Source organism: Balaenoptera borealis, assembly GCF_965194805.1.
Source record: "Balaenoptera borealis genome assembly, chromosome: 14".
NCBI classification, from domain to species: domain Eukaryota; kingdom Metazoa; phylum Chordata; class Mammalia; order Artiodactyla; family Balaenopteridae; genus Balaenoptera; species Balaenoptera borealis.
The window spans coordinates 7,444,910-7,463,574 of NC_138875.1; the positions used below are offsets into that span (position 1 = coordinate 7,444,910).

Below are 18,665 nucleotides of genomic sequence, written 5' to 3' on the forward strand. Positions count from 1 at the left end.
TCTCAGTATCCACCATAGAGAAATGGTTGGCTTAAATATAATATTTTTATCTGATGGACTATTATACAACTATTACTATGTCATTTCTGGGAGCATATAATAACATTAAAATATTTTTTTGGCCATGCCACAGGGCTTGCAGGATCTCAGTTCCCTGACCAGAGATTGAACCTGGACCACGGCAGTGAAAGCCTGGAATTCTAACCACTAGGCCACCAGGGCACTCCCTAAATTTCCTATAATGTAAATTCAAGAGGAAAAGAAAATCAGAATACAAATTCCTTTTCAATTATTTAACTATAATTACCTTTTAAAACATAGTTTTTTATTGGACTAAAGCCACTGACAATTTCTCAGGCAACAGGATTATGGATAAGCTTTATTAATAAAGACATTCTAAAATAAAAAATATTTTAAATTAATATTTTAAACCACCTTTTAAAAATAATTGGAGGCCTTCAGAAAGACCCACTGAATATCAATATGATGTTCCCAGTCAGAAACTGGACCTTAACTGGACTGCTGTGTTGTTGTTTTCAGGCTATAACACCAACAGATTTGCACAAAATGCTCAGGAGGCCAACCTCTGTCTTCCAGCACCAGAAAGATTTTAGATTCTACCTTATGATTCTCCAAGGAGTTTTAGTAGAAAAGAAGTGTCTCAAGAGGCTTCAGAAATTATAGAGGCTGTGACTGCCATCCCTCAGGGCTCCACAGAGCCAGCATTTAGCTTCTGTGAAAGAGCTCTTAATAAAATTTACAAAGCGTGAAACGGAAAGTCTGAGGGAAAAACGAAGAGTTTTCACAAAGTGAAACAAATGAGCTTTCTTTGTTGATTCAGAGGTGTAAAGAACTCCCACAGCGGGAGCAGACAAGCCATTGATGAGTGGTGAGCCCATCTTGTTTGCGGTTGAGTTTTGTTCATTGTTATCGGAAACACACTGCTTATTAGCCTTCGGAAATGAGATAACAAAGACACAAATTGTGATTCCATACTCAGTCACTGAGTTGCAAAGGTCTAACACTTAGCACTTCCTGGGACTTAACTCTGCCCAGTGAGGGAGTCTCAAAGCTTACAGAAGGGTTTTCTTTCCAGCCTCTGAAATAAAAACTACTGTAAACTTCATCCATCGATCAAGAAACCAGGAATTAGAACATGCCAGCATAAAAAGCAAAGACCTTTCAGGTAGAAGGGGCTCTTTTTTAAACATAGGTACCTAAAGCCAAGCTGAAATCAAACTTCTTCAGTATAATTGGCTCAGATTTATGACTTTTGTCAGTAGCGTTGGAAGAAACAGTTTAGGTTTTTCCCAGTTATTGTTTAAAACATGTTCTCTCGGGAGTGGTAAGGAACAGATATCAAGATCTTTTTCTTATACGTCTAAACAGTTTTGTGGTAGCAAGCCAGTACTAGAGAGGACGATAAGAGGAGGGATGAAATCATTTTGATAGCTATTGCCTCGCTCCTCAATGTGGTCCTCAGACCAGCAGCTCCTGCCTCGCTGGGAGCTGTCCAGAGTGCTGAAGCAGAACCTGCACTTGACAATACGATTTGTACGCACATTGTAGTTTGAGAAGTGGGAGTGGGAGATGATGCTTGGGACCCATAGGAGGACAAATTAGAAGCCATATTTGTGCAGCTTAAGACTTTGACATAACAAACTGAAGGTTAGAAAGGAAGAAATATGACAAAAAGGACAAAAAAACCTCTAGAAGAATCCTTTCCTTAATTTGGAAAGAGCTAAGATAGAGGTGCTAGTTACATTTGAATATCCTAACCCCTCACCTCTAACATGCACATTCCTCAACTGCATTGACTTGAAGAATAAGTGAAAATATGGACAATGTATGTTTGTCCTGACTCCAAACTAGAATTTTATTGAAATGTATGGACAATTACAAATGGTATCTCTCTTTATATTTAACAAGGTATTTGCATAAAATTAATACTTCTTCTTATCTAAAATAAAATATTAAAGAGTAGAATCTCTAATGTCCCTCTCAGCTTTAAGGAATAATCTGGGGCTTCATAAAAATTCTAAGAAGTAAGTAGGACTGACACACTTATTTCCAGGATTTTTTTTTTCTTTTCTGACATTGTGATATAAGGGACATTATAACAGCATAGACTATAATAGTACAGTCAAAAGACTAAGGGTACAAATTTCAACAATCATGTTATGGCCTGTCATATTCATTTATCACATACTTGTTTAGTACCATAAGCCCGGCACTGTCTTGAGCCTGGGGATGAAAAGGAGGGAACAGTATACATGGCTCATTGCCTCTGAGGCTGTTTACATGGTGGGGAAGATAAGCATTGTTCAGAAAATGACTCACTCACTGTGGTAAATGCTAGCGGGAAGAAGTACAGGGCCAAGAGCAAGGCCATGGAAAGTTATTTCACCTATTTACTCCTCACGTACAACATGGGGGTGACAAGACTTTGTCACAGGATTGTTTTTATTTTTCTTTTAATCAAATGAAGTAATGTATGTGACAGTGGGCAGGAAAGGATTAATTCAGCAGGCCTGGGCTGCTCAAACTCTGCACATCCCGGAGAAAAGTCTGTTTTGGGGACGGTCCCTTGGAGGCTTTCTGGAATGCAACCTTGGAGCCTTTGTTATATTCAGTCTGATAAGAGTGTTTCTTGTGCCTGAGGCCTTGAGCCATGCTGTATCGGCCTGACCAGGTAAGTTTATCCTAACAAGGTGGTTCACCATGAATGCCTGTTTTGCTCTGGTGGTGGCGAGGGTCTGAGTGGCTGAGGTTGTTCCTGGACCCTGAGGACACTGCATGCCCTTCTAACTGACCCTCAACCAAAACCTCAGACACGGAGGCTGGTGCGGGGCTTCCCTCGTTAACAACACCTCACGCCTGCTGTCATGTATCATCGCTGTCCCCGTGTGGCTGCACGGGAGGGGGATCTGGAGGCTCGTGCCTGGTCCCTCCTTGTCTGCATCCTTGTGTCTTTTCTCTTTGCTGATTGTAACATGCACCTTTCACTCTAGTAAACCAGAACTGTGTGCATAATAGTTTTCTTCTGAACCTTGCGAGTCTTTCTAGGGAATCGTTGGGCCTGAGGATAGCCTTGGGAGTCTCCTCCACCCAAAACAGCCAGCAGGTGGTAGGTTGTTAATATATTTTGATGTAATAAGAATATTAAAAATCCTAGTCTTTTTCTTAAATGGCTCTTTCTCGAATTCCATTCCTCTAGGGATTTAAGAGGGCATGCTCTCTTTCTTTATCCCACCTCATCATTCCCTTCCAGAATCCCTTGAAATAACAGTACTGCCAGTCTCGTCTCTACTGTGTTCTAATAAATAAGAAATAACTGGAGTTCCCTGTGAATGTCTGTATTCAGAGGAAACTAAACTCCAATGAGGCACACCCATTATGTATGGGTCTCAAAGTTCCCTTCAAGGGGAGAAATAATCCTAAAAGATGGTGCCACGGAGGCAATTTCACTTGAGATAAAGCCCCTACCATGTAATCGCTAGACCACTGCCCTCCTTTTCTTGTCCTTACGTCTCAAACTTAGCTCTTTATGAAGGAGTGGCATCAGAATTCCAGCCTTTCTTCCAAATGGCAAGCAAAAGAAATTTACCAAGTGAGAAGTTAAGGAAACAGTTTAAGAAGTGAAAATGGATATTTTAAAATAATTCTCTGTGGGTCTTTAGCCATAATTTCGCTACAGATGAATTTGTAAACCTCTGGCAATTTTGTCCATCGTCACAGCGTATAATTTCAGTCCTGCAGTGAGTTTTGCAGTTTTGTATGTATATTTAGTGACCAAATATTTATCCTCCATGCACATAGAAATTTTAAACTCTCAGCAATGGTGTAAAGCAGGAGCACTTTCCTGAAAGCCCAGTGGTGTTTCTATTCATTATTTAAAATTTCATGTTTAATTATAGAAAGTAATGAAATTCTTAAAAGCACAGTTCTTCTGCAGAGCAGTTAAACCCAATTAACAATTCTTTCCTGATAACAGTTTAATCTTTATTGTCACTTAACAATGCTAGCATTTTACTTTTTCTTTTTAGCAGCTTTGAAAAGGCTGAAGTTTCTGTCTAAAGCTCTAGTGAGTCAGACGTTGATCCGTAGTAAAAAATTACAAGCAAAATGGACAAACAGATGAAAGCAACAGTACAGAAAGTCCAGAAACAGACCCAGTTCATATGGGAGTTCAGTATGTGGTGAAAGTGTTGTCTCAAATCTGTGAGGGAAAACTGGACAGTCAATAAGCTGTGTTTGGACAACAACCATCTGGAAAAATATTTGGATCCATGTTTCCACCTCCACTGACATAAATTCCAGAGAAAGCAAAAACAAAACCAAACAAGTACCAGAAGAAAGTAGGAAAGAATTCCTATATAAACTCAGAAAATGTAGGGGGTTTCAAGCTACAATCCAAGGCAAAAAGTGACAAAAAATTGATAAATCTGCCTGTGAACAATTAAAAAAATAAGTAAGAAATCATAAGACAGCAAATGGCAAATTCAAAACTAGGAAAAATATTTGAAACTCACAACACTGATAAGTTCTGATACCTGTAAGTTAGGCATAATATCAGTACTTTTTTCATTGGGTTGTTTGATCATTAAATGGATTAATATATGTAAATATTAAAACAGTGTTTGTAACTTATTAATATGAAATAGTACTTCTATTATTATTACTACTGCTACTACCCAAATAGTTAGATATCTAAAACATATTGCTAAGCTAGTAAAAAACAAGGAGAATATAATGTATATAGTGTGCTAACAGTTTTGTAAAAAAAGCATGTGGGGAAGAATTTATATACATCTTTGCTTATATGTACATTAAACTCTGGAGGAATGCACAAGAAACTAGTAACCGTGTTATTTGTTGGGGGTGAACTGAACGTGACAGGTGGTCTATGAGTATGGGAGGGACACTTTTCACTGATTCTTCTTTATGTAAACCATCAAATTAAATAAAGGAATGCTATCGATTTATTAATTGAATTTAATTAACTAAAATTAAACCATATTAAAATTTAAAGTAAAGGTCTGAGGACCCTCACAGGGTTTTGGTGAAGATGTAGTGTTTATGATGTGCCCGGCTCAGTCTCTGTCCCTTAGCAAATAACAGGCTGCCCTCGGTATTCGCGGGGGATTGGCTCCAAGGGTGGATAGCAGAATCCAAGGATGCTCAAGCCCCTCGTATAAAGTGATGTAGTACACTTGGCCCTCAGTATCAGCGGTCCTGCATCTGCAGGTCAACGCTCAGTTGGTTAAATCTGCGGATGTGGAACCCACGGATACTGAGTGCCGACTGTACACTTTTACTGTTAAACTTTTACTGTACTGATGACTTAAGGGCCTCCCTTCCAGTTTAAACACACACACACACACAGTATATATATTTATATATACATTTAATCTCTTTCCAGTGTAGCACAGGCATCTGATCTGATTTTCAAGGGACCAGGATTATGGAGAGTTCTGGTTTGTAAAGCATTGAAACAATACCCACAGCAATGAGGAGAATGATAACAGCTAGCTTTCGGGGAGCACCTACTAGTGCCAGGCATGGTGATAAATGCCGTGTGTGCATGACCTCACTGAGCTTCACAACACCCTACAAAGCTCTCACTGCTTCCGTTTTACAGAAAACACCATGCTAAGGAGGCTATAAATTTGCCCAAGGTCATTAAAATTGATGTGGTTGAGCTGTGATCTGAACCTAGCCATGTGATTTTGGAGGGTAAGCTCATTATCACTAAGCCCAGTTGCATTCATTCAAGATAAGAAGCAGAAAAGCACGTATAATTCTTTCATTACGAAAATTTTTGTAATAGAGAAACAGCTAGGACAGGGCTCGGGATAAAATATTTTGAAAGCTCTCTCCTTCTTTGCTGCTGTTCCTTTTCTGTCAAATCAGGTTCCCAAGACACATACCTCAATGGCATATGTGCACCCTTAAAATGCACATTAAGGTAAATCAATCAAAACTGTTGAATTGGACTCAAACATGCCCTGGACTGCCAATTTCAAGTCAAGTCCTTTATAAGGAGGAAGATTTAGCAGAACATCTGCCATCCTCTCTGCCTCCTGACTGGACTACTGTATGTTCTTAAACCTTTAATGCATATGGTGGCTGTTCTTGCTTATCTCACTGTTGGTACCTTAGGGCTACAATGCTGTCCCTCAAACAAGTCGAGAGACTCGATCCTACAAGGAGATCTTGATTTTAGTCCAGGCTCTGCTGCAAATTAGCTTGAAATGCCATTTTGATCCTTTATAAAATTGAGTTTCAATGAAAGAATTGATATAAATGATCTCTAATGTACAAATTTCTTCCAAAATTCTACAGTTCCTCCACCTGTGTACTCCGTGATGAGTACAAATTATAATCACATTAATTAAAATATCTCCATCTTTACACATATTTTCCAAATTTTCGTATTATTCTATTCTATTCACTTTTTCTTACTGCCAAATGTTCTCTTTTGGTTTTTCACCTCAATGAAAAAGCCAGTTGAGTCTCCCTGAAGCAGTCTGAAGTTCTGGTTTTACTAAATCCTTGAGAAAATATACATATAAGGTGTTCTTCTCCTTACCTTCCTTCCTGCCTCAAAAGTTGAGAATTGAAAAATCCACCAGGTGAAGATGTAAATAACCCATAGGACTTTAGTTGCTATTTAATTACCTCAAAGCATGATCATAAATTATTAACAATATCATTCTCATTATACTCTTACATTGTGTTTATGAAGGTTTAGTGGGAAAAAAAGCATTTTAAAAGGTTTACAGCTAATTTTATATGCATCCGGTGGCTTTATTGTAAAAATATTGCATACTCCTTGAGGATTAGGAGTTTTAACATCTGTAACCCCCAAGTGTCAACCACAAAAGACACCTGATGCATTCCAAAAATGTTTGCTGACCGAAATGACTTGAAAATTATCATTATGATGGCTTCCTGACGGGTACTGAAATTGTAGTTCTTGATAGCAAAAAAAGCAAAATAAAATATCAAAGAAAGAAATTTTCTTTGAAGAATGACCCCATAGTGTTAACATATTCTTCTGCAAGGAGTAGACCAAACAATCCAAAGGAAAACAGAGCTGATACGTTCTTATGTTCCCAGCTGATACACACTTGGTCTGTCTTAATATTGTTTGAGGGAGGCTGTGTGTATAGCCTATGAAAAAACCCAAACCTATTTTTGTAGGAAGAGCTAAAGACAAAACAAGTCAAGCAAAAGTTTAAATTCTGTCATTTAGAAATTACATTTCTTTTTTAAAGTGAATTTGCCAAGTTACGGTTGGAAGATTTTTTAGCTTATCATGCAAGTTACTAATATTTAGACACTGAATTGCAAAAGAAGAGTTTTCCTTCTCTTACCATTTTGAGGGGAGCCTAAAAATGAGATAATTATATTCCCTTAGAGCAAAAGAGCATGTAATCAGGGTTTAAAATTACATTTTGTTCTCTTTTTGCTCTAAATATAGTTAATTAAGGTAATTTTAAAATTATTTGAAAGATACTTTTGTTGTCTCAAGTGACTACAGAGGAAAGTGTTTAAATTATAGTCAAAATAGAAAAAAATTAAGACTGTACTTGATTTTATGTTGGTTATATTGCCTTTTCTTCTTCGGTTATATTTATTCACTCATTGATTTTTTTGGACATCAGCCAATAATGCGTCAGGCCCTGTATTAGCTTCTAGACTATATTTTAAAAATCATATTTTAAAAATAATTAAATAATAAACATTAACTCATGAATTGCATTTGCTCTCATTATCTATCTATCTACCCATCTTTCTATGTGTTTACTTTTTCATTTAAAAACTCAGTAAATGAGTAGATGGCTATATGAAATACCTAACATAATTACACATTTTGAAGAACTGAACTGGTTATCCTTATTGTGTTAAAATTTTCTCTAGAGGTTTTAGGTTGACAGATCACTGATAGAGTATAACTTTTACTCTTTTACTGCCATTATCAAAACAAACCACCCGGTAAAATGGTACAAAACATCATTCTAAGGTAGACTATTACATCCTCTGTAATACCAATCAGGGAGAATACTGATTGGTATTACAAAGGATGTGGGCATATGTGTAAACTACAGCTTTTTCATTTGTTTAGAAACAGAAATTAAAATTAATGCCATGGTAAAAAATGAATATACTTAAATTTAAAAAATTAAAGAATTTCAAATGCAATTACTTTTTTTTTTTTTATAATTTCAAATGTCATCATTCCAAGTTAGTAAATTTTAAACCTTAATTTTTAAACTTCACTTAAACTTTAAATTGTATTCTTCAAAAGTATCTGAATTGAACATATGGTGAACAGACAATGTGAACCACCTTCAAAGTAGAACACACCTGCCAATGCAGGGGACACGTGTTCAAGCCCTTGTCTGGGAAGATCCCACATGCCACAGAGCAACTAAGTCCATGTGCCACAACTACTGAGCCTGCACTCTAGAGCCCACGAGCCACAGCTACTGAGCCTGCGTGCCACAACTACTGAAGCCCATGCACCTAGAGCACATGCTCTGCAACAAGAGAAGCCACCACAATGAGAAGCTCGCGCACCACAACGAAGAGTAGCCCCCGCTCGCCGCAACTAGAGAAAGCCTGCATGCAGCAACGAAGACCCAACGCAGCCAAAACTAAATAAATAAATTAATTAAAAAAAAAAAGAATGAAATGAAAAAAAATCACATTAATTCAAATCTAGAGACAAAGGAGATACAAGTCATCATTCCTTAAAGGAGATGACTCCTGGGAATACATTCCTTTTAATGTTTGAACAGGTTTTCAATCTCCACCTCTGATCCATCTTCACTTTCAGTCTACGTCAAAGTCTCTAGATTCCTACACACATCGAGTCATGGAACGATGCAAATGACAAAAAGAAACACTGATATTGAAAGATGTGAAATGGAAGTTGTATAAGTGAAAAAACTTATTAGTAATCCTTTTCTTATCCATTTTTGAGTGTCAGTATTCCTGTTTTTAAAGTAAGAAGGTTTGGCTAAATGATTGTTAAGATCCCTTTCAAATACAGAAGCAGTTCATAACTAAGCTTACGGATCCATTTAAGTGGTTAGTTAGCTTTAAACTTCATCTATTTTATGCTTGTATTTCAAAAGGCAGCCAGTGTCTTTAAAACATGATGTACTGTGTTGTGTTACCTTAGTCTTGCCTTGGGTGCTTTTCCTTTTCCTGCTTAACAACTTCCAGGTAAGGGAAAAGAGAATGGAGTTAATCAAAGTCATCTTGCTGTCCAGGAGTTCATGAGACAGGGATGTGCAGAAGATCAGCATGAACATATAGTTCATATCAAGGTTCCTTTACACCCATCTCAGATCCATTCGGTCTATCATTTATCGAGCTCTAATGTCACGTGGTTGCTCTTGGAAATTCTCACTCAAACTCTCTGCCTTACGTCCTGATATCACCTCTACAGTCAACAGCCCACTCTTTAAGGCAAGTACGATGGATAATTTTATGTGTCGACTTGACCAGGCCATAGGTGCCTAGACATTTGGCTAAATATTATTCTGGGTGTGTGTGCGAGGGTGTTTCTGCATGAGATTAACATTTGACTCAGTGGACTGAATAAAGCAGATTGCCTTCCCCAACGTGAGCGCACCTCATCCAATCCACTGGAGGCCTGAATAGCCCAAAAGGTGGGATAGGGAGAATTTGCTGTCTGCCAAACTATTTTTGAGCTGGGACATCAGTCTTCTCCTGCACTTGGACTGGAGTTTATGCCACCAGCTCTCCTGGGTCTCCAGCTGGCCACTGAAGTCTCCATTGTGAGACTTTTCCCCCCCATAATCCTGTGAGCCAATTCCTTGTAATAACCCCCCTCTAAATATCTATCTATCATTTATCTATCTATCTATCTATCTATCTATCTATCTATCTATCTATCTATCTATCTATCCATCCATCCATCCATCCATCCATCTATCCATCTATCTATCCATCCATCCATCCATCCATCCATCCATCCATCCATCCATCCATCCATCCATCCATCTATCTATCCATCCATCTATCTATCTATCTATCCATCTATCTATCTATCCATCTATCTATCTATTTAAAAGTTCTGTTGCTCTGTGGCTCCAAAGAACCCTGACTAATGCAGGAGGCATATCTTGGCTTCTAATCTCACCAGCCCTCCTGGAACCAGTGGAGATCTGCTATCCTGACTCTGGGAGTGACAGAGTAGTGAGTGGGATCCATATAGATGTTCTTGATGTCACAAAAGTCATGTGGGTGGTTTAAAGATCCAAGAATGAAGAAAACAGATTTTGAAAGAGGAATTTCTGTTTGCATTTTTGCTTCATTATGGACATTGTTCTCTTCAAGTTGTCTTTCTACTGAGATCTACATAGACTTTGCATTCTGAGTCAGCTTATAGTGAGAAGGTAAGAAAAATACTGCCCACCAGACCCAAGGTACCCTTTTGTCTTCTCCAAACGCAGCCCTAGACATGGCAAGACTTGGAGAGCAAGTGCAGGAGAAGATTACTAGTGTAACTGATAACTTTTTTTCCCCTTCTCTACTGAAAAAGCACTGTGGAGACTTTCTCTGTAATCTGCCTTGGGGAGTATTATTACAGCAAAAGAAATATGAAGCAAATACATTGGTTCTGAAACTCAGAGTAAGATTTGAGCCCCTAGCTAGCAGGTTTTTATGAATTTTCAGAGTTAAGTCTAGATGACTAAATCAGAGTTCTGTTATAACTCAAGGCTAGAGAGAAATTGGGACCTGACTTACAATATGACCCTGTTCCTTGCGGACCTGAGTGACGGTGGGAAAGAGAAGAGAAAAAGAGGCAGAGAAAGCAGTGGGTGAAGCTTGCATGTCCTGATGTCTCTTCCCTGAGTGGAAATTCTGGAGAAGGCAGGGACGTTAATAAATCGGTGTCTAGGTAAGTGAGCCAAAGGCTACACTTTTGACTCCCCACAGCCTAAGCCTGGAAGCAGGACATCCAAAATGTCCCGTGGAGGGGACTGGAGTTGAGAGGCTGTGAGCGCTCTGAGATGAAAGAGAATGTCTTTGATCAGGTTCCAGTGGAAAGTGCCAGCATATTTCCCCGAAAGGTCAAATGGGTACAGTTACACTTCAGCGAATGCCAGTGTGGGGCAGACCAGACCAGGTGGTGCTTGGAACTGAGCTTCCTTTACTGCATGAGGCCACGTAAGACTGTTGAATGTCCGAACACCACACTACACGGAACTGTGAAGAAGGGGGAGGAAGCCGGTGTATCACCAAGAAGAGTCATCTGAAAATGACGATTCCAAATGGCAAGGTAAACTTACCTCCTTCTCACTGGGAGGGGATTCATGAGGAATATTAGATAGGAAATAAAGAATCTGCATTTTCTTTGCTCCAGTTGTGTTATATTCTTGAGCTGGTGACAGCTGTAAACGTTTGCAGTCGCAAGTCATAACACCCTTACTCCCTTGTCTGTGAAAATTAATTGGCAAAGCTTTTCATTTGCTGTGATCTCACATTTATACAGTCAGGCCAGATCTATTGTCTCTCCATGAATTTGTGGGGAAACTACTTTTTCCGAGTTTCTGCCCACACTTCTTTGCAATTCCTCCACCACACTGTTCCTGGCCTCTACAATCACTTGAGAGGATGGAGTGAACTGGATGTATTTTGTTTTGATTGGTATTAGTACTAAAGAAGCTCTTGTCATTGTCAGAAAACCACAGAAAGAGCCAAAACCAAAAATATATTCTTAGATGTTGAGCATTGAGATGTGCTAGAACAAGCTCCAAAGACCCAGATTTCACTTCAGAAAAGAGTCCAACTGAAGAAGGGTCAGTATGTGTCCATTCACACGGGGATTGGGAGAGTATGAATTAGTAAACTAGAAGCAGTCTCTCTGGCGAGATTAATGCTTGGTAAGAAACTGGAGAAACTGTACAGGGTGAGAGAGAGTAGCAGCAGCAAATAAACAAAAAGTTAAATAAGAAAACAGATGCTTGGGAAAGGTCAGCAGGTCAAATGGTGACAAAAATCCACAAGGAGTGAGTGGAGACAGCGATTATTCAAGCAAGAGCATCTTTCAGTGAACACGCTGGCTATATCCTGAGGAGGCAAAAGGTTCCAGGAGCCAGAAAGGAGGGAGTAAAGATCAGAACAAGCTGAGGAAATAGTCAACTTTAAAATGTAAATATTATTTGCAGAGTTCCATCATCGGAGAATACTCTGGACGTATCTCTCCTCGCTCATTCTGCCCACAGCCCTGGTTGAGTATACTGACTGCATTTCCCTGATAATTTAAGCTGCATGTGGGTGAGACAATCAAATTCTCCCTGTTCAATGATGTAAGTTACAAAACATGGGGGTGATAACATCAGGGTTAGACGCTCAGTTGTGAAAGGAGACTCGGGAACAGGTGAACAGATCTTGGCGAAGGTGTGGAGCCTCTGTCTGAATGTTTAGCTCTGCTCCATTTTGTCTGATTCCAGGTATATTTTGTTTCATGTGTTTGGATTCCATAAGATTTTGGATAATGGGGGAGTGATTGCATATTTTAAATAAACACTCTAGGTGATACGTGTGCACATTTAAGTTTGCAACTAGTGCTTTTAGAGCAAGTCAGTATGGTTTCCTGCTCCACTGAATGTAGGCGAGAACTAAAGGGCCGCACAGAACCTTCTCACAGGACCAAATTCTCATTAGCTTCTTTATTCATTCAACAAACATTTATCTGTCAATCACTGTATGCAAGGTACTTTGCCTGGCTCGGTCAGTGGCTGTGTAGAGATGGGCGGTAATTGGAAAAGGTACCCTGTGAATAATATTCTGGCACTTTTTCTGAGTAATTTATATTCTATCTGCCACCTCCAGTTCACCACATCTCCATGCCTGGACCCAAATAAATTTCTTTCATGTTTCCAGAAATATCTTCAATCATTAATCAAACATCTTCAAGAAAGTTGAGGGTCTGATGGTAGGAATGAATTACTTATTTGCATAACTGAGAAGTATTTATAGTAATAGAGTTATGGTTTTCTGAAGAGGGCAATTTCAAGTCTTTAGCAATGAAAACCACTACAACATTGGTTTAACTAGCCAGAGGGCTGCCTGAAGATAATGGTTTCCTGGTGGGTCAGGAGGAGGAAAGGAACAGACACAAAAAATCCTAAGTAAACAATGATGCCATCTTAATATTCCTCATGATTCTGGCAAGCGCTGGTTAAGGCACCTCATGCAGCTGACTGAACTGGACCCCTTCTAGGCTCTTCAGATTCTCTCCCAGAGGAGTGGCCCGGCAGAGACGGGAGAAGACAGAGGAACTGGCTGCCAGCATCTTCTTTAGCTGCCATCCCTGTTCAAGATGAAATACTGTGGAAATGTAAAGGAGGTGGGAGTTTACTGGAATCTTTTCCAGTGTTCTCAGCCTAGCACCAACTGTTGTAAAGAATGGAATAAAAATGCCACAAGGCAAAGTAGTTGAGAGAAATTTATTCTTTTACCCTTGAGCTCTAATGGGAATTCAAATGGTATACATTTTATTTTACTCTTCTTAATGGTCAAAGCCCTTGGCTGGCTACTGTAAATACCTATCATGGATCAAGCTCCATGTGATCATTTGAAATGTTATCTTCTCAATGAACATAAGATCATTTGCTGCTAAGTAATATCTATATGATTTCATTTTTCTTATCACATATAAGGATGTTACAGAATCTCAATTATATAACATTCTGTGTTGTTCAGTTGTCTACAATTCTAAATGCTTGAGCTGTAAAGTTACCTTATGTTTATATAATTCATACTATTTTTTTCCATCTAGGGATTGATGACTGGTTCCAATTCCCAAGGATTGCTTGTCTTGCTATTTTCATTAGGATTTTCCACAGATTAAAGGCGAGAAGGAATTAGCAAGGTACCAAACAAGGGAGGATTGAAAGGCAAATCTCCTCTGTTTCTTTTCAATTCGTGTTTATGTCAAAGGAAGCAGTCAAGGTTTTGGGATCAGGGTTAAGAGCCCGAGCAGCCCTGGGTTGCATGGACAGCGGTGGATGGAAGCCACAGGGATAAGATGATGCCCTGGGCAGGCACCCAGTATCCTGGGGAAACACTGAGGAGCCAAACAGCTCTGGCTCAGCTTGGAGGCCTTGGAAAAGTCACCTGACCTCTAAGTCTTCAGCTGCTCGTCTATAAAACCACTTGTCTTACATACCTTATAGGATTGCTACGAGGATCAAAATGTGAAAGCATCATGAAAACTGTCAAATACTATGAAATGAAGGATATTCTTAGTGCGATTATGGGGGCTGGTTTGACCAGGGCACTACTGCATCTGGAGAGCTCCAACTTCCTCCTTAGCGACGCCTTCTGGCTGCTTTTGAACAACACCAACCTCTGCTGCGTCCCCCCATGCTGCTGCTGCATTTCCTATGTTTGGAGATGGCATTTCCTGTTCTCAAACTGTGATCTGCAAGGCCTCTGGCAGGCCCAACCGCGCCCTGGTGTGTACTCTGTCCAGCTAGCAATGGTCCCTGTCGGAGAATTTGCCTGTGAAAAACGGCTTCCTCTGGTAAAGTGGCAGCTTTCCACGGGGGAAATCTGCCTTCTGCTTTCACCAACACAGACAATGTTGGAGAAGGGAAGGAAAAACACTTTGTTATTTCATCAGCTCCTGTAAAGGTCATTTTTCAACCTGTTTCTCCTGCAGTGGAAAGTTTTGATTATATAGCTCTAGTAATGTTGCCGTTTTGGAAATTCATTTTTGTTCTCAAGGGCTGTGCTGTCTTCCCCCTACACCGAGTTTCATTATATTTAGTGCAGTGTGTAAATGATGTAGTTAGAATTGCAGGCAAAATAACCCATTACTATACCTATTGTCAGCTTCCTGCATATTTAATAGAAATGCAGTATGTAAAAATATGTATAGGTCATGAGGACTGGCATGAATGGAAAGGCTTAGTTTCTATTGTGGATTTGGGTGACTATGTATTCTTCTCTGGGGTTCTATTTAAAATATGGCAATTTACCTTGGCATGAAGAGTAAGAAAACAATTTCTTTTAGTGAGAATAATTTCTTTAGGGTTTCTATGTTATTGTGGGGTTCATTTTGAACCAGCTTTACAGGTAAATAGACCAATGATATATATTTCCTCAGGATACTATGTTGTCATTTTAGATTTTGGTGCTAAATATTTGTTATTAATATTTTAATTAACATAAATGTGATTGAATTTAAATTTTGAAATATCAAGTATTTTTCTCTCCATGCAAACACATGGCAAAGGAAATAATAATTTACCATTTAAATCTTCTAGTTGAAAAAAAAAGAGGTCTGGATTCAGGCTCTATAGTGACAGATGTCTTCTCTGGATGTGCTAAAAATGACTTATGTGACCTTGAATGTATTGACTGTTCTCTACTTGTACCCTGATACCCATTCTCTATCTTTTTTCTAACGTGTCTGTCTGGCATTGTGCCCTGGGAAGCTGACTTCTACAGGCTCAGGCTCACTTGCCTCCTGGTTTGGCCAGAGGAGGGTGTTGACAGAAGACAGTAGAACTGCAAGGAGAACAGAGGTGTTTTTCCGCCCTGCCCTTCCTGTCTCAACACTGTAGCTTTGACAGTGTTCCTTATTCCAAGGATCTAAGTTCTTTCTGGGCTCTGGTTTCCTTGCTCCTTCAGGCCTGGGGTAGGGACAAGCTTCTCTGTTACTAGTCTCGGGGTGCTCCACTGCCCCGTGTTTGTTCCCTAATCATACCCTCACCTTTTAAAATAATTCCTGCACTGGATTCTCCTCAAACCCTTTGAGTAGGTCATTTCTTTATCGCTGGGTCTAAACTTAATTTATAACAAGTTTCTTCATCTCTCTGAGTCTGTTCTCTCATTTATAAAAGAAGGAAAAGAATATTTATCCAGTACATCTCAGAAGACTGTTATGGTGAGCAGGAATCAGCATGGAGATAATAATAGTGATAATAATCATACCTGGCCTGCATTATGTATCTACTGCAAAGCTCACCCTCTACCCATGATACGATTTCCGGTGGAATGGAAAAACGGCCACAAACTACTTCCCATCCTGTGTGTGTGCGCTTGCCCAGTGCCGTTAATACTCCTCGCATCAAAGGTGGCATTTTCATACATCCTCTGATTCTGTGCCAGCCCGTGGCTTGCCTCGGCCACTGGTAAAATGAGGCGCCATCAGCAGCTGACAAAGGGCTTGCGCTTCCTTGCTTGCTGCTCTGGAACCTCGCCACTGTGTGAACAAGCCCAGGAAGCCTGCTGGATAACAAGAGACGCATGTCCCCATCATGCTCATCTGGTCACTGACCCCCTAGACTGGGAGGAGACACCTTATTAGGTCATCCAGTCTCCGGCCAAGCTGCTACCTGACTGCAGGAGAACGTGCAAGCCCCGCCAAGATCAGCGGGCCTGGACCAATTGAGCAGACTGATGACCTACAGACTCCTGGACATAAATGGCTGTTGTTTAACCATTAGATTTAGGTGAGTCGTTACACAGCAACAGACAGCTGATAGAACCATTCTTTGCAAATAAGAAAAATATGGCAGTTATTTAAAAATATTATGTTATATAAATGAGGGCTTTGTATCCTACATTATTATAATCAATATGTTATGATGGCAGAAAAAAAGGTGCTCCAAGAAGGTGTTGGGATGCTGTGCTTTTTGGAGTCTCTACAGCAGCAGACCAGAGCACAACGCAGGAGCATGGGAAGTTAAGCAGAGGGAAACTGTTTATCATCTGAGTTTCCAAAGGCATGCTGGCCGTGAGTGTCAACAGATGATGTTGCATATTAGTTAGAATTAGAAATTAAAAAAAAATTATATGACAAAAACCGAAAAAGAGAGAATTAGATGGCAGAAAAGAAGTAAGTTTTGTGGAGTAGAGTCTTAGAAGAGAGAGAGCACAGGATTCAAACACACCAGAGCCTTGGCTCAGAAGACGTCTCATGCTGGGTCAAAGAGTGTATCTGGACGGAAGCTAATGCCATAGGATCTTGTGTTTGGGACCGGACAAACACAATACGACCATAGAGGTTATCCAGATACTCTTCTATCCCGAGGCACGACCGCCTGGGGAAGATGCCCTCAACTGTGCGCAGGGGTCCTTAAGGATCCTTCAGAAAACTGCAGTAGTGACTATTCAGAGATGTTCAAGAGTTGCATTTTTAAAAACTGGATGCTTGGTACATTCAAAATATCATGCTTGTCCAGTCTGCGTCAAGTCTGAGAGAAGTACCAAGAAGAAGGGCATTTTGGGGAGAAGACGTGGTACTTGTCTCTAAAGCTGGGTCACCAATGTTCTCCGAGCTTTAGATCAGAGGCTGAGACATGAGGCTGACATGGGTGCTGATGCTTCTGCATCGAGGAGGAGTCGCTAGGCTCTTTGAGGGTGCTCACTTGAAGATAAGAATAATAACTTACGGGGCTTCCCTGGTGGCGCAGTGGTTGAGAGTCCACCTGCCAGTGCAGGGGACACGGGTTCGAGCCCTGGTTTGGGAGGATCCCATGCGCCACAGAGCGGCTGGGCCCGTGAGCCATAATTACTGAGCCTGCGCGTCTGGAGCCTGTGCTCCGCAACAAGAGAGGCCGCGATAGTAAGAGGCCCGCGCACCGCGATGAAGAGTGGCCCCCGCTTGCCGCAACTAGAGAAAGCCCTCGCACAGAAACGAAGACCCAACACAGCCATAAATAAATAAATAAAAATTAAAAAAAAAAAAAAGATATCTTAAAAAAGGGATGATACCTATTTAAAAAAAAAAAAAAGAATAATAACTTACTTGGATCACACCCTCTCATAAATATGCAAAGTTCAAAGGTGTAAGTGTGACTATGTCCCTAAAGAACATATTAAGAGTAGCACAGCTTTCAACAGTGACCCAGAGTGACACAGACCCAAACCTATGATTTCATTGTATTATGTGGAATTAAGTTAAGATCTCCACTGAAAAGAGGTATAAAACAACACCATCTCTTTTTTGAGGGAGCTTTTCATTTCCCCCGAGTTACCATAATATTCCAAATCCATAGGTACCCTTGAACTGACCATATTTATTCAAAAAATTCTCTCATAATTTAAGCCTCTTTGTTTAAAGACAGATCAAACATGTTTTATCCAATATATCCATAGCTCTCACTATAGAGAATAAATTTTCAATGATCCTTTGACTTCATTCTATTTAAAAAGACAACACTGTTTATATTATTTATATTTTTATGTTGTCTTTTGTAACTGCAAGAAAAATCATTCTTTGGTGGTTATTTTCTCTATTTTTTTTTTGTTCTCATCAATAAATGTATGAAATACATACTTTAAGTAAATTCATAATAATGCTTCCACGTCATTTAAAAAATTCCTTCCAAGGGAGCCAGCTTAGGAAAGCACTAATATAATTAGCATTTTTTGGTGGATGACTAGTGTCAAGACAGAGATGAAAATGCTTATTGCAATTAGAGAATACACCTGAACGTGTGCTGCATGCAACAGCACAATGTGATGGAAGAAAGTAAATTAAACTTACTTTTTTGTTCTAGATAACCAAAGCATTATTTTTCCAAGTTTTATAATTTATATTGTCATAAACATATTTCTGTTGAAAACATCATCTTTATTTCTGTTTAAAGTTTTGGCCAGAT

General features: G+C 39.6%; 1 protein-coding gene across 7 annotated transcripts in view; it reads right to left on the bottom strand.

The window, feature by feature from the left end:
* DOK6 (docking protein 6) overlaps nt 1-18,665 on the bottom strand; it is a 396,998-nt gene that overhangs the window by 90,297 nt on the left and 288,036 nt on the right. The window lies entirely within an intron of this gene.